At 40.2% G+C, this 6,284-nt stretch overlaps 1 pseudogene across 1 annotated transcript; it reads right to left on the bottom strand.

Moving 5' to 3' along the window:
* Positions 1-2,144: 2,144 nt before the first annotated feature.
* On the bottom strand, positions 2,145-5,444 carry LOC104073163 (annotated as a pseudogene). Its single transcript, XR_683479.1, has one exon. The product of XR_683479.1 is annotated as a protocadherin Fat 3 pseudogene (transcript).
* Between the last annotated feature and the right edge of the window lie 840 nt (positions 5,445-6,284).

Raw genomic sequence — 6,284 nt, 5'->3', positions numbered from 1 at the left:
GAAAGTAAATAAACAGCTATCTCTTTGTAAATTAATTCAATATGTGACTTGAGCTCTTTTCTACAGCTAGAAAGCTGATTCATCATTCAGCAGCATTTAAGTTGCCACCAGTTCAATAGCAGAATATTAATGTCGTGTCCTACTTGAGACAGCAGGTCAAATTCTGCACTCAGGTTACAACAGCGCGACTCGGAGTAACTCCTGAGCCCCCAAGCCCTGCTCTTCATGTCGCCCTGGCTGCAGCTATTCACCCAAGTGTTCCCCAGGATGGTTTCAAGAAGGCTGAAGTTGTACCGAACAGTTGAGGAAAACAGATAGAAAAAGAACCCAAAAGAGTCTGTCAATCTGCTGGATTATGAAGTGTCTTCTGGAATGGTTTAGTGAAACAGTGACAGGGTTGGTTCATTTTCATGAAAATACTTGTGAAAGAGTGAAAGAAAGACAAATACATGCAACTTCTAAAGTTCGGGGCGGGGTGGAGGGGCAGTTTGTGGGGTTCCCTCCCCACCTAGATTTCAGTTCTGGAAAGAAATTAAGTATGTTTAATGTGGAATATTGAGTACAATTCCCACTTACGTCAAAACATGATTTGTGCTTTACTGAATGGGGACCCTAACTTATTATAGGCTATTGCCCCTATTAGTCTAGACACAGGGTGAAAACCCTGGTTAATTTATCAGTGAGCGGCATGCACTAACTTACTCTCCCTAACAATCCCTTTCACTTCAATAAATGTTGAATCTTGAGATTTTCAGACCAACGCTGCAGCATTTGGACCAGTCTCCCATTGCTTTATAAAGAACCCATTTAGCCGACACCGATGCTACTGAATAAGCAGGTAGGCCAAAATTTTCAAATGCAGGAGCTTAAAATTGAAATTGTTCAACTGCCTAAATGATGTTGCCCGAATGCCTTCAACTGCTATTAGCACTGTAGGATATGCGAGTTCTTAACGTTTCTGGAAATTAGAGTAGGTGCTCTCTTGACTTTTGACACTCAAGTTTGATGTTTCTGGACACAAGGTTTTGACTGTATCATCTGTGCACAGCTGCAGCAGAGAGACTATAGCACAAATAGAATAAAAATATTTTTTCATTGCTTATGCTCAGATGCGATTCACAGCATTTGTAATGTCGTCTGTTTTTCATAATGTTCAGTTTAGAAAGTTGACATTTGATTAAACAGTTTGATTTTGCCAAAACATACATTTTAATCTTATGTTTTAATACCACATTCTCAATTAAAAGCTTTAGAAAAAGACACACAAAGTCTGCTTAAACCACAGTAAACCCACAGACCTAACATATTTAATATAAATTCTGAAACTGTTGACTAATATTTTCTAATTTCCGTACTACTTCTAGTACCACAGCTGCACCATTACTCCCAACAGTTATCAGACATTTAAACAGCCAGCTTGTTAAGTGTTTTACTAGATAGCCTTTTATACTTAGTATTTGCCACATTTTCCAATACTGTAGCACAGTAGTGAAGTTCAACATCTTGAAAATCTTCACTCTATTAATACTGTTTTCTAACATCGATGTTCGCATACTACCACCTCCAAGGGAAAGCTAGCACTGTTGGTTTACAGTTAGCATTCTTCCCTGTATTTCTACCTTTACACAAGCATGCCAACGCTGATGAACACCATTCTATGAGAAAGCGTATTATACAGAATGGCATATCATTCCAGACTGCTAACTCCCATGAAAAATTACTCTCACCAACAACAAGAACAAGACCACAAATAGGTTTTAGGATGAAATAATTCTTGTTTCATGCTCCTTATTTCCTTTGGTTGGGTTTAACACCACATTCAAGGTCACGAGCGTTGTGACTCTGTGGAGGTGACCTGAGTAATTTACAATGATCAACAGATAATACAGTGACTGGAAGCGAGTCACTATCACTGCTTTCTAAATGGAGTCATCACATAGCTGCGAAAAGGAATGTGTATTATTTCACACCCACAGAGTGATGAATGTAACCAGGTAATTAAATCATGTCATTGCTGTGCCTGGAAAATCCTTATTTATAATTTTATCTTGCCTGTTAAGAAGAACTAAACTTCTTGTTAACGGTAGAAAATAATTATGCCTAAGCTTTGCTTTTGCAAAAACCTCTATGAAGAGAAAAGGAAATTAGAAACAAAACTCACCGGTTTCTTCATCTATGCTGAATCTCCCCAGGCCGCTGCCGTCCCTGATGGAATACTGGATCTCTCCATCCCTTCCAGAATCCTCGTCTCGAGCAACAACTTGCAAAACACTTGTACCAATGCGGGAGTTTTCCTTTACAGATCCAATGACGGCAAAGTCAGGAAAATAGGGGGTATAGAGATTTTCGTTAACATCCACCACTTCAACTTCCACAAAAGAAACAGAAGAGAGAGAAACCGGGCGCCCCTTGTCCTTCGCGCGGACAGTCAGGTTGTAGAACTGCTGCTTCTCGTAATCGAGCTCTTTGTTCAAGCGGATGGCGCCACTCGCTTTGTCTATCTCAAACCGCCCGTTGTAATCATTCACCAGCGAGTAACGGACTTGACCTCCCAAACCGAGATCTGGATCATGAGTTTCCAACCAAGCTATGACAGTGCCAACTGGCAGGTCCTCAAGGACCTTCACGTTGTAGCTAGACGGTATAAAGGCTGGAGAGCAATCATTAACATCATCCAAAAAAACCTTCAGAGGCACAACAGAAAACTGCTGATGGCCACTCTCTGCTCTGTCCCTAGCCTCAATCTTCAGTGTGTAGTTTGCTTTTGATTCCCGGTCTAGCTGATCGGCCACATACACCATTCCTGTGGAACTGTTGATGGCAAATTGCTGGGTGTCTGTCAGTACTGAGTAAGTCACTTCACCATTGGATCCTAGGTCTTTATCTCTGGCTTCTACTTGGATAATCTCTGTACCAAGACCTGTACTTTCTAAAATATTAACTGAGTAACTGCCCTGTAAAAAAACAGGCATGTTATCATTTGCATCCTCCACAGTGACAGTCAACAGTCTCCACGCAGATTTCTGTGGATTACCTAAATCATAAACTGTAATATTAAGGAGATAGAGCTCTGTTTTTTCACGGTCCAAGGGCATAAGAACATTAAGTACCCCCGTCTCCATGTCAATGTTGAAACAACTATCTACATTACCATCAGAAATTGTATAAACTACTCTCCCATTAAAGCCTGAGTCTGCATCATAGGCTTTTATCCTCAGGATGGTGGCACTGACTGGCAGATCCTCTGAAACCTTTACATCAGTAGGGAAGGATTTGTCAAAATGCGGTGCCTGCCTGTTCACCGAATAAAAATCGAGAAAACCATCTTCCAAATTCAGCTTCACATTTGCTTTTGCCTTTTTGAGTAATTTTTCTGCTAGCTTCTGAGCAACTCTAGTTTCTCTACAGCTAAAGGTCTTTGAAGACACTTTCCCATGAACTACTGAAATATTAACAAACATAGCATCAGCAAAGTTCTCTCCATCAGTTGCTGTTATCTTAAGGCCAAAATTGCTGTTCTTTACGCCAGAATTAATCAGAGATTTTTTAAGTTGCAGGACACCAGAGTCAGGATTTAAATAAAAAATGCCAAGTTCATTTCCAGAGATTATTTTGTACTTCACAAGCTCTAACTCATCTATGTCTATTGCAGAAACAGCAGTGATGTGACCACCGACAGGAAAATCAGATGAAATCACTCCCTGACACGCCACTTTTTCAAAGAGGGGTTTGTTATCATTGACATTGCCTATGTATATGGTGACATTCACCTCGCTTTCATGGCGGTAGGGAGAACCCCAGTCAGAAGCTCTCACAATGAACCTGTAGCTTTCTGGTGAGGACTCAAAATCCAGTTCTTCAGACGTGCTGATGACACCTGTAAACTGGTTTATGGTAAATGGTAGTGAGTTCAGACTGGCAATGCTATATGTTATGTATCCATTTTCTCCCCTATCTTTATCAACTGCTGAAACTGCCAAAACGCTAGATCCCACAGGGACGCTTTCGTTGACGAATGAGCTGTAGGAAGGCTGCTGGAACTCCGGAGTGTGATCGTTGGCATCTTCTAACCTGACAGTAACCTGTGCTTTTAAATCATCGCCTTTGTTTGTATATACTTCTAATTCATAGAGGTCCTTCTCAATGATTTTCAAAGGATGAGCGGTAGTAATAAGGCCTGTGTTGGGATTGATCTTAAAACACTCAGCTTCCTCACTTGGAGACATTCTATATTCCACACCCTGTGGCTCAGGCGTCAGCTTAACTACTGCAACCACCACACCAGGAGGTGAAAATTCACTGATCGAAACATCATATGCTTCCTTTTCAAACTTCATGGGGATACTTTCTTTCTTGGGACTAGCAATGTGGACTAGTTTGACCGCAGAAAATTTCTGCGGAGATCCTTTGTCCTTGGCTTGGAGAGTCAGGTTATAACCATACGGGAAGCTGTCCCAATCAATAGGCTTTCGTTCTTTGATTTTGTACTCATTCATCCATTTACCTTCTTTAGTTAGAAAGAACTGTTCTAGCGGATCTCCAGCCACAATAGAAACAGATTCTATTTCTCCATTGGCTCCTTCATCTAGGTCATCAACGTTAACAACTGCATAAGTAGGCTCCTTGTCTGATGAGAAGGGAACATGGGTTACTACATTTATCGTTGGGGCATGTTCATTTATACGTTCAATGTGAACATAAAGCTTGGCAGTGCTGCTTACGCCATTGTTTCCATAAAGCTTCATCCCACGGTCCACAGCCAAAATCTCAAGATCGTATCTGTTTTTCTCATCGTAGTTTAACCGTCCACTTAAGGAGATAACACCACTCGTAGGATGAACTGAGAAGAGATCAACTTTGTTTTTGAAGTAATAATAAAATTCACCATTGGACCCAATATCCGCATCTGTTGCGGTCACCTGTGCAATGCTAGTCCTTAAAGGAGTGCTTTCCGCTATCGTGACAGAGTACGTGGTTGGGGAAAACAAAGGTCTTAAGTCATTCATATCCAAAACCTGGATGCTCACTTTTGTCCATGCTTCCAAGTCTTCTCCTCTTACAGACCCTTTCACCATCAATAAATAGTTGTCCTGGATTTCTCTGTTCAATATAGCAGAATTCCCACCTTTAGTCCTTATTCTTAGGAAGCAAAAGTCAGCAATGATGACTTCCTCTGCTTTAAAAAAGCCCTCGTCATCGCCAGACACTATCCTGTACTTGATATCCCATGAAAGGTCAGCCAAGGTAATGCCCATCCTCGTTTGACTGTTGACATAGGTCCTGGCTGCCGAATTCTCATACACCGTAGCATTGTAAGTGGAATGTGTAAAGTGAAAGCCAAGCGGGGTGGTCCCGTGAGCTACCTGGCAAATGGACACCAGGAACTTGACAATCAGAAGGGCAAGGCATGACGGAGGTGGCCGTGAGCCTGACCAGCGGCCCATATTCACCTCCATCACATCATTCTTTCACCCTGTGAAAGAGAACAGGAAATAGTTGATCAAGAGACAAAAATTGTACTGTGAAGTGTCATGTCAAAATTACTCACTAAGTTTCTGATTAAAAACAAAATATAACTAGTCACTGCATATTTAACAAAACAGAAAGGGACAACACTATACACACACACACAAAAGCACCAGTTTTGGATTATATTTTTACATGTGTGTGAGTGTGCAATATGTATGCATATGCACATACATTCACATAATACATGAATATATATATGTATGTTTATACACTTTAACATTAAAAATCCTATGAGACCCCACCACATCTAAACACACATTCACACAGTCCAGAATAATCATCGCACTGAAAAAAACTAAAATCAGACACACACATTTGAATAAGTTTATGTAAGAGGATGAACCATATACAGAAATTACTGTTTTTATTTACCAGTAGTTTCAACTAAGCATAAACTTGTTTGTTTTCAGAGCATATTGGAAAATTCATGTTTAGTCACAGTGTTTGGAAAGGAGACAGGATTTTCATTATGTATGTAGCACTGTGATAGTAAAATGTTATCAGGTTTTTTTATGGACAGTTAAGAAAGATCACACGGTTGATGAAATTTGAGCCACCAAGAACAAGTAGTACACAAAAATCACTACCCAGTCTTTAATTACAGATACCTTCAGAAAAATCAAAGTTAAGAAAGAATTCTAGCTAATTAAATGTAATTGCACACACATATACATATGCATACACATACCCAGATATACTGAGAACAGACAAAATACAATGAAAAAAATAAAACTCCCAGGTGAAAACTCAGGTTA

This window comes from Fulmarus glacialis, unplaced genomic scaffold, assembly GCF_000690835.1.
Source record: "Fulmarus glacialis isolate BGI_N327 unplaced genomic scaffold, ASM69083v1 scaffold7332, whole genome shotgun sequence".
NCBI lineage: Eukaryota > Metazoa > Chordata > Aves > Procellariiformes > Procellariidae > Fulmarus > Fulmarus glacialis.
The sequence above is the reverse complement of the archived record's forward strand: the minus strand, read 5'-3'. Positions and strand labels throughout refer to the sequence as shown.